Source organism: Bidens hawaiensis, unplaced genomic scaffold, assembly GCF_021521415.1.
Source record: "Bidens hawaiensis isolate Kalapana, Puna unplaced genomic scaffold, B.hawaiensis_p1.1 tig00019329_1, whole genome shotgun sequence".
In the NCBI taxonomy this organism is placed as follows: Eukaryota; Viridiplantae; Streptophyta; class Magnoliopsida; order Asterales; family Asteraceae; genus Bidens; species Bidens hawaiensis.
Genome location: NW_027492934.1, coordinates 328,225 through 338,954, shown reverse-complemented (window position 1 = coordinate 338,954; position 10,730 = coordinate 328,225). Strand labels below are relative to the sequence as shown.

At 35.6% G+C, this 10,730-nt stretch overlaps 1 long non-coding RNA gene across 1 annotated transcript; it reads left to right on the top strand.

Annotated features, from left to right (window-relative positions):
* The first annotated feature begins 5,712 nt into the window (after nt 1–5,712).
* LOC143558134 (uncharacterized) lies at nt 5,713–6,636 on the top strand. The gene is made up of 3 exons (XR_013139683.1): nt 5,713–5,827; nt 6,271–6,513; nt 6,595–6,636. It is a non-coding gene; the product is annotated as an uncharacterized LOC143558134 (long non-coding RNA).
* Nucleotides 6,637–10,730: the final 4,094 nt, after the last annotated feature.

The window sequence follows — 10,730 nt, the reverse complement described above, 5'->3', positions numbered from 1 at the left end:
GTAGTTGGAGGCGTGAAGGCTGGGAAGTGCTTGCCCGTTCTTGAATTTCATGGCAAGGGGGATGGCGCGAGCGGATATGAAGAAGAACTCTCGCTTCCACGAGCGAAGACTGCGCTCGGTTGCGCAGATCTTCAAACCCTTAATCCGGGTTATCAATGTATACCACCCCTGGATGCATCTCCAAGTGTAGAAGGTCATCAGGCGGTCAACATAGGGCTCAATGCCCAGAATCCGGCACACCCACTCGAAGTGCCGAATCTTGGCAATCGCCATCGGGTGCACCTCGGTCAGGTGCACACCGTGCCTCTCAAGGACACGGTAAACAAACTTTGTCAATGGGAACCTAAGATTCCCATAAACAAAGAATGCAGCATAAACCCCGATCTTGCCTCTGGGGGCATCAAACACCGTCTGGTGGGGTTCAGGAAACTCAGGCTCGAGAGACTCGAGCATGAACTTCCTGACGATGTACTGATACAGATCGCCAGGCAGAGCACACTGGCACTCGCCAGCAGTACTCTTGTCATCGGCTGTAGATTCGAGATCACGAGACGACATCTTGCAAAAAGAGAGAAGAAAACGATTTCAAGAGAATGCTCGACTGAAAGATGAGTATTCGCCGGAAATCGTTCTTAAGATGAAGAGAAGAGTGAAAGTGTGGATTACAAAGAACCCTCTCCCCCTTTATATACTAATCGCAATTAATGCGATGAATTTAATGCGGAGGAGAGAGAAATCGAAGGTGCAATGAAACTATGACACGTGGCAAAAAGCAAGCTGGCAACAGCTGTTGAAAGGACGCGTACCATTAATTTCGCGGCCACGCGCCCGAAAACTCGCGCCCACGCGCCTGAAAAAGCGTCTGGAATGACCATGTACTGTCACGTCACCATAACTTCCTGCACGTCCTGACACAGTCAGAAGAAACCGTCGCACGACGTTTCAGAGGTTTGGACTGTTCTTATCCTTTCACCAACTCTTCGAATTTCAAAAAAATTCAAAAAAAGATTCAAAAGTAGGCGGGAAAATACCCCTTACCTTGGTAACCAAGTAACCATAAGACGGGTGCAGGTACAGTGTCAAGGCAAAACCCTTCACATACTTAGCACCCGCAGGGAATTGGCACCAGGAATACCTTGGGAATAAAGTAACCGTAAGACGAGTGCGGGTACAGTGTCAAGGCAAAACCCTTCACATACTTAGCACTCTGCAGGGAATTCAAACCAAGAAGGATCTTCTGGGCCATGCTTGCGGAAACGGGAATAATATCCCCGCATGACGGGAACGTCGAGAACTATATTGTTTGAAACTCCTAGATGGAATTGGTGGTTTTAGCATAATTGATCACTATGTTGAAAACTATCAAAACCCCATGGAGAATCCACACAAGTGGGACTCAACGCTCCTGACTTGCGAGAAGGTTACAAACCTACCCGCTTCATACCCTAAGATCAAGCAGAAAAGTCGGGAATTTCTGCGTGACATCAGGAAAACCGCGGGGAGAATCACCACGGAAAACCTAAGATCTAAACCCTTTTTAAAACCCCTTGCTAAGTCCAAAAGTTCACCTCACTTATTAATAATTCATGAGAAGAACATTGGACTGGGGGGACTTGAAGAGGTAGGTCCCAGCAGAGCCCAGTTGGACCCGCAAGACTCACCTTGAACAGGGTCGTCTGCGCAACGACCAACTGCTCCAGCAGGACCCACCAAGCTCAGAGAACCTTACGCGCAGTACGCCAGCTGTACCCGCAGGGAAAGCCTCCCAATGGTGAAGTACCCCGCCTGTTCCCGCAGCTGCGGATACAAGCCATCAGGGAAGGCTACCCGCACTAATAGCAAGGCTACACGCACAAGGTATTAGCCACTTCAGTAGTCACATGAAGGAATGAGCAAGGCAGGAATACTCCCGCCTAAATGAGCCAGTCCGTATGCTTCTGGAAGATCTTTCGTACTATACCTACTAAGGTATGGGCGGAACAGACAATTTGACCAGAACAGCCCATGAACCAATCACAGGGTGACAGGTCACCGACAACAATACGAGGAGGAGCACCCTCTAGTACTGTTTGTCACTATTAGCCGCTGCCTACTCACCAACCCTTACGATGGGACGTGCGCAGCCTACAGTTGGTGGAACAGTGCGTAGCCGGCAGTAAAGGAACAGTGTACAGCCGACCTTTACTGTTGGCCGTAGCCTATCCACCAACCAGCATGGCCTGTGCGTAGTCCACTGTTGGTGGAACAGGAATACTATTCAGCCGGCTGTACCTTCTAGGAAACCTACCTTCGGCTATAAATACTCCAACACCTTGGAATGGTAAGGACATCATCTGATATCTCAATCTTATCTAGCAATCTCTTAATATACACTTATATTCAGAGCAATCTAGTCTGATTCTCACGCCGGAGGGTGGTCACAAGGAGGAACCCCCCCTTCTCAATGACGAGCTTATGGTGTCTGTTTTGCAGGTCCCTTGAAGAACAACCTTCTCTGCTGGACCTCATCCTCGTGGGAAACATTACTTAAACCCCAGATTATCTATAATCTGCCCAGGGTTCACTTAGTGTTTCTTCACTATTAAAAAATGAACAACTAATATGAAACCGAAAGGGGTTGACCCAGTTAACATACCTACCTGTATGACCCAAAATTTTCATAACCGGATCGGATACCTAACCGGACAGGCAATCGGTTCACCGGTCGGGCCGGTCGAACAACTTTGGTAAAGAGAGTGACTGGAGAGCTTGAAAAATAGTTTTTCAATTTTTTCTCCTTTTCATAGGAAACCGGTTCAACCAGTCCGATTTTCCAATTGGGACGGTTGAACCGGTTGGTAGACCAAATCCCTGTCGAACCAGTTCAGTCCGGTCTCAACAACATTATGTATGACAAAGACAATGACCTCCATTAACTATGTGTGACCCTCATTGGACTCTAATTAACTATTAATGAACATAATAAATCATAAGTAATAATAATCAACCATAAATGATCCTAACCTACCATCAATGGCATTGTTTGAGCCTCAATTACAATAAATGACCATTACTAACCATACATGAACATCAATAATCATAATTGGCAATCATTGACCTTGTTCGAATATCAAAAATCGTAATTAAGCTTAATTTTTCCCAAGTAACGTTAATGTCTATACTTTCTCTAATCGCCCTAGCTGATCATAATTAGCCAATACTAGTGTGGTAGTGTGAACTAACTCAATTGACATCATTGACCATATTTGACAAATTTTAACCTTAACTAACAATCATTAACAGTTATTAACACCCTTAACGGCTAGTTATTAATCATCATCGACTAATATTGACCCTAATTTTTCATAATTGATCAACAAATAATGAAATTAATAAAAATATCTAGGGGTGCGAAATATTGACATAACAAAAACCTAAACACATATTTCATAGTTTTCACTTTTGTTACACATATGCTTGGCCCAATTTCATGCATAACACACGAACCCAAGTAGCTAAACCTTTCATGTTCGGATAACCCAGCGGGCTTACGGGTCGACTCGTTTAACCATTTTATTTATGTTAGTATATTTATTGTATTTATCGTGACTAGTGATTTGCAGTTGAAGCATTCGAAAGCTACGGAAAACGGGGAGTTTGTTAGTGCATGATTTGGTGTCCGCAATTGATCGAATAGGCAGCCCCGTTTGCTAGCCTATGTGACATATGCTAAGATGTTAGCGAATGGAAGCCCCGTTCGCTAGCCTAAGAGATCGTACACTACGTGTTTAGCATATGGAGACTCATTTGTGACTAGAGAGCCCATTTGCTAAGGGTGTTTAGCAAACGGGAGGCCATTTGCTAGTTTCGAAGCCCAATTCGCTAGTGTGTGTCCAACGAATTGGGGTTGCCTATAAATAGGTCTTTCCTAGAGAATGGACCTAGAGATCCATGCCATTTTTATCTTGTTCATACCGTTACCATGCCGGATTCTCTATAGAATGATATGCCGTCTCAAGGTGCACATCAAGGCGGATCGAGCTTAACCATATGTATTATGTGTGTATGCATGTATGCATGTATGAATCTTTGTAATCATTCGGTTATCGTTATCAATGACACAATCATTCGGCTCGATTATCGTTATATTATCGTCTCGTAGATCTATTATTTGTGATGTATCCAATTGGGACTAGATCTTAGCTCGTATTACGTCTTCACAATTTATTTATTTTAAGTGTGTTTCATGTAATAAATTAAATTGGTTGTTTATACACCAAATATTAAATCTAAAAGGGATATTAAAATAAAATCTTATGAATCTCCACGAGTTGGAACTTTTACTAGCATAAATTTTTATGTTAGTATATGAAAACAATAAAATAAATGGGTCGATCTGGTCGTGTTCGGACCAATCAACAAGTAAGTATGTCGTGTTCGGGTTCATGCGAAGCTTATGGGTTTCGTGTTGGCCGGATCCACTAACCATGTTCGTGGTCTGGTTAACATCATGGGTATATTCTATATTTGAAATTTGAATCAATTAAATATATTGGGTAAATGCATAAATAAAATACATTATAATAAAATTAATAAAAGTAAATGCAAACAATAAAATTCGTTTCAATCCATAAAACCCACGTTTGGCGGTTTATAGATTATGGGTGTGTTTGGGATTCCTTATTTTAGTTCAAAAGGACTTTATGTGAAAAGAAATTATAAACTTATGACTTTTTGAAAAGGAGTTTGTATAAAAGTGTTTGGATTAACTTATGTTAATAAGTTGTTTTTTAAGGAGTGTTTGGGAATAGTATACCCTTTAAGTTAATAAGTTAGGGAATCATAATTTTTAAAAACCCTCTTATTTTGTCTTGGCCATAAGTTAAAAACCATAAGTCCTTATGGTTTGCCAAACACCTTTTACACATTATTAACTTTTCAAAAAGTTTTTAAGTTATAAGTTGGTGGAAATAAGGAATCCCAAACACCCCCTATACCTCTTCAAATTAGGCATTTTAAAATAGATTTGCCTCAAAGAGGCGCCGGAATTTGTTCCTAAGGAATTCCTTAATTCGTTCGCGTTACAAGGCACCAATCGAACTTCCTTGATTGTTTATACCTCTTGAAATGGTGAATCAGTCTCTTTGATCAACCATCACAAGAATTTATTTTTAATTTCATGTTATTTTCTTTAATATTTTTATTGCTATCAATTTGATTTCAAGTTATTAACGGAGATCAATAACCGTAAGTATCCCAATCAAAGGTTAGTTTTGATGTTTGAGTTGCAAAAGTACTTTAATTTTGTTTGTTGTATATCTGTACAAGTTTGTTGAAGATAATGCTTGTTTGTGGAGCACTCAAAGAATGAGATAAATATATGCATAATTTGAAATAACGAATAATAAACATATGTAAGGATAAATAGTTTCTGTTATTGATGATAATATCCAACAACTGTATGTCGATGACCACACATATATTTGCCCATATTAAATATATATATTATCCTATGCATTATTGTTCTAAAGGTAGCATATATATTCAAACATGATAGATTCATCCCCTGATGAAGCTTATGGTGTAATGACTTATTTGGCATTAAGTATGTGAACTTACAGCCAACTTTTTATAACCACAACACTTATTGTGTTCTTCATTATGTTCTTACCGGTTTGTTAATGTTACTCTTTACTTGATACTGATCTGCTTTCAATATGGGTTTGTATTAATATGTTGTTTCTCATTTATAGAACAAATTGTTTAGGATGCAAGAGGCTGGAAAATGGTTGAGAGGATTTCGAACAGGCACAAGCCCCGTCAACAACTGATTTACAACATATATTAGGTGCGTGACTTTATCTTAGTATTATAAAATGTTGTACATAGATGACTAGTGGTGTTCCACATTTTGCAAGTTATCTTTTGCACTTCATCATAAATATGTTATAAACAATTGGAACGTCACTATATTTTGCACAAAGTATATGGTCAAAAAGAGGATTAGTCTGTAATTTGGATATTTTGTTAGACTTATAAAGATATATAGGAACTGTGAAATAGAGTTAAATTTTTAGCTTGTAGACTCATCCTAAAATTGAATGCAAGTTGGTGATCAAATAACGATTACATTAGGCTACACTAGAAAACAACAATGTCTATTGATATATATTTTCATATGATTTTTTCTATATAATGCTAGCCTGCTAGTGTAAAACCTTTTTTTGTGAAATGATTTTTGCACTATAATGACTCGAGTTTAATAATTGTTTGTTGAAATCTAAATTCTAGGTCGGAGATGAAGTTTTCCTTAAAAACATTCTAAACCCTTCTGAGACTGTAGCAAGAGGATGGGTGAAGAGCTTGGACCCAAATGAGCTAGTTGGTGGTACAGAGATTGGACCAAACTGGTGTGAGGTAAATGTTCAAGTACCAATAAAAATAGATGAAAACTTGGTGAGACTATATGGGTTATTTTCCACAATTCAATACTGTATTGGTGCGTCCATCGCATGGCCTTGCCCATTAATCTCGGTATGTATTTGTTAAACTTGTGATACAAATAATTTTAATAACATGGAAATTAATGCTTATACATAGATGGTTTATTTGTAGGTATTCCGTGAGGATTGAGGACGCAGGATGACTCGAGATTTTGTGGTGCTTGCTTCTTTTATTGCCTTTTAGTTTCTTTGTTGAATGTTACAAGAGTTTATGTTGGATAATGTTATAACTTATTTATGTTTAGTGTTTTGTTATGAATAAGCTTATTTAATATAATCAAGTTTTATTTCTTTCAATAGTTGATGTTATACACAATAACTATTAGGATTATATATGTTGATGGTCTTTTTATTGTTTAATAAAAACCATTATTTAGATGTCCATAAGCATATCATATAATTGTGCGTGTGGACGTTTAAAAAAGGGTTGTATAATATGATTTGTTAGGACATCAAATTTTTGTCATATTAAACGTTAGAATATTGTAAAAGTGTCATAATATGTTTTTTAGGACACTATTTAAGTTGTTCATAGACATATTATGCGACCATAAAATTTAGTTTCATATCTTGTTTGGGATATTAGGACCGTTTTCTTGGTACTATAATGTTCCATCACAAGGTACCTATAAATTAATTATTAACGACACTTGTATGTGTATCAAAAGTTTAAAATTAGGTAAGCACATGTCAGAACATTGTAAAAGTGTCATAATATGTTTTTATTGGGACACTTTTTGGGTTGTTAATGGATTTATTATGCGACCATAAAATTCATAATCTTATTTGGGATATCGAGATTTTTTTTATTAGTACTAAAGTATCTATAATGTTACATTATCAGGGTCCTATAAATTAATTTTTAAGGACACGTGTATGTGTATCAAAAGATTAAAGGTAGGTAAGCACATGTTAAAACATTGTAAAAGCGTCTACCTATGTTTTTATTGGGATGTTTTTTGAGTTGTTAATGAATATATTATGCGACCATAAAATTGGTTACATAATCTTAGTTGGGATATCAGGACGCTTTTTAAGTTCTGAGACTTATTATGACCCCTTTACATAAAACGCTTTTCTCGTTGGTCTTATTAAATGAAAGGTCCTATAAAATTGCCTTTTAAGACACTTTTGTGCGTATTATAAAGCCATTTTTGTTGTAGTGAGAGTGAATGACAACTTGAAGCAATAAGCCTCAATAAATAGAAAAAGAAAATAACAACTTGAACGACTCTAAGAAAAAGACTCAGCCAACATAACAAATAGCCCCAACAACCCTTATTCAAAAACTAAATACTTAAAAGATAATTAGAAATAACACTCCTGAATAATAGGCTGCATTAGTTTGAATCATATTTCCGACAAAACCAACCTTGGTTAAAAACAAACAGAAGCATCTATGAACATAGTTTCTGAAGACAAGAAACATGTCATCATGCGTCAATATCTCATATCTATGCCCGGTGCTCAATATACGAACCAGAAAGTCCAGATATACCAAGAACCGTCACCTGCAATCAGCAAACAACATAGTGTTTAACAAACCAAGATACCATAATTAACCTAACCACGAATAAGCAACTTCAATACATTATACCTTTCCCCAGTCGCCACCTAAACCACTGCATCTCATTTTCAAATGTATCAATTTCATTCCGAGTTCATTCTCAGCCTTTTTCCTCAAATACCTCTCATTCGGTCCAAATGAGTCCATGTACGCATAATAGCATCCACACGTAATTCATTAGCAACTTCATCAGATAAAGGTTTAACTTTTGCCACCCCTAGGTAAATGCATTTATCCATCACTGAAACAACGGACGCTTCCAATTCCCATTGCAAAAGGAGAACGGGTGTCTGTATGTTAATAACAGTGTTAGAGATATGTTTGACTTATGTTGACCAAAGTTAGTTACCTTATGTTGATTTGACTTAACAGTATTACACTATATAATATATGTAGTTAGTCCAGTGTCTTTGTAACACAAGTACAGTCATAGGCTTGTAAAGGAACACAAATGAGACATGTTCGTGTTCGTCTGTTTAACTTTAACCAAACAAACACAAACAATTAAACGGATAGGTTTCTTGTAAATGAAGGGTTTACAAACATAAACGAACGAACATAACTGGACAAACATAACCGAGCGAACACCAAGAAAAAGTAAACATGAACATCAATTTGTCGGGGGGTGTATGAAAATTTAATAAAACTAGACCAAATTGTAGTGGGTTTAAAAAATTTAACTGCATATACAACAAAGTTACAAACGAACGTAAATGCACGAACTTAAAACACACGCGAAGTTACAGACATAAAATAAAGTAATTGAAACAAACATAAATGAACAAAGGAGACATGTGTTTGTTATTAAACAAACAAACAAACTTCTTTCTCCCTACTGTCAGTTTGTCTTCAATAACCAGTTATAAATAACACAACTTCCACATGAAAAACAATTGTAATAGAAAAGTGGCATTGAGATGAATGAGGATTCATAAGTACTTTATAAAGGATGAGATTTATTTATGGTAAATAAATTGTAATGATTTGGTCAGAAATTGGAAAAACATATACGGAAATTACTGGAAATGATTGAGTAACGGTATTGGTATTGGTTGCAACCAAGCAACCAAAGCAAGCAACCAAGCAAGATAGCCCTTTTTGGTGGTACTACAAGAATGATAATCAATGTTTTTGTTAGCCTAATGATAAAGGACCTGGATGTTAACTTTCATTTTTTCCACATACGGTTGATGCCAAGTTCGTTTATGTTTGTTCGTTCGTTCGATAAATGGACGAACATGTATAAAAGGTTTTGTTCGATTATCTAAATGAACGAACACATACATAGACCATGTTTGTTTAGTTGTGTTCGTGAGTGAGACATTTATGGTCGTTAGTATTCATTAATGTTTATTTATTTATATATATTCATTATTTTTTCTTTATAATTATTTTTCTATTCTTATCGTATAGATTTAAGTAAAATTATTAAGTATAATCAAATTGTATGAGTATTATGTGATTAATGTACATATGAATATGAATGTTAAAAATCCACCAACACAAATTGTAAGGCTATGTGTAGTGGATGAGCTACAAAATAGGACGACTTGCGTCATGTGACGCCTAGTCAGGAAAAAGTGAGTTTTTGTTATATGGGTGTAATGGTGTTGTAGCCCTATACACACACACACATATATATCACACACATATATAATAATAATAATAATAATAATAATAATAATAATAATAAACCAAAACCAAGCATTAAATATTCATCCCCCTTCCCCCCAAATCGCCCCAATATTGCGTGGGGCAGTGTTCACCAATTTTATAGCCCTTATTGCCCCCACTACGGATAGCCTAATACCCCGACTTTAATCGGAATACGCCCGAGTGCAACGTACATATATTTTATAAGCTCGTAAAACTATTAATAATGACAATATAATTATTTTATTTCATAAATTCGCAAGTACACATATAATTTGATAATAAGCAAATACTATTACATCGTAATAAAACAAATATTATTATCTATTTAAATATCCTAAGATCGACTAATGATCTTCGTTCTTAAAACATCATTAAAGTCAGCCTATAACACATTTATAATAATATATATTTGTCAACAACACATGTTGGTAACATTTCATAGGTTTTGCAAATATATATATATATATATATATATATATATATATATATATATTTATGGTTAGTATCTTTTAAGAACTCTAAAAAAGTTAAGAACTTTTAGGAACTCTACACAACCAAACATTTTTTTAATTTTATTTATATATTAACATTATTTAAGAGTAGTTTTATCATATTTTATATAAAAAATTTTGATTACATATATTAATCACAAGTTTACATATGTGTTAAACTTATGTACTAACAAATTTACATAGGTGTAAAACAAAACAAAGATATGTATAAAAACTAATTTTTAAAATTATAATCGTAAATTTAGATATAACAAAGTAATAAAACTAAACTCAAATAACATTAACATACAAAAAATTTTATAAGAAGCGTTAGTTTTCAAGGGTTCCTTCAAGTTGTTAAATAATTTAACAGTTCTGTAATGATACTCATCCTATATATATATATATATATATATATATATATATATATATATATATATATATATATATATATATATATAGCAAGGTTAAAATAAGAAGTAAAACTATCTTAAGAAGTGTAAGAAGTGGTTTTTACCCTTAAAAAATAAAACA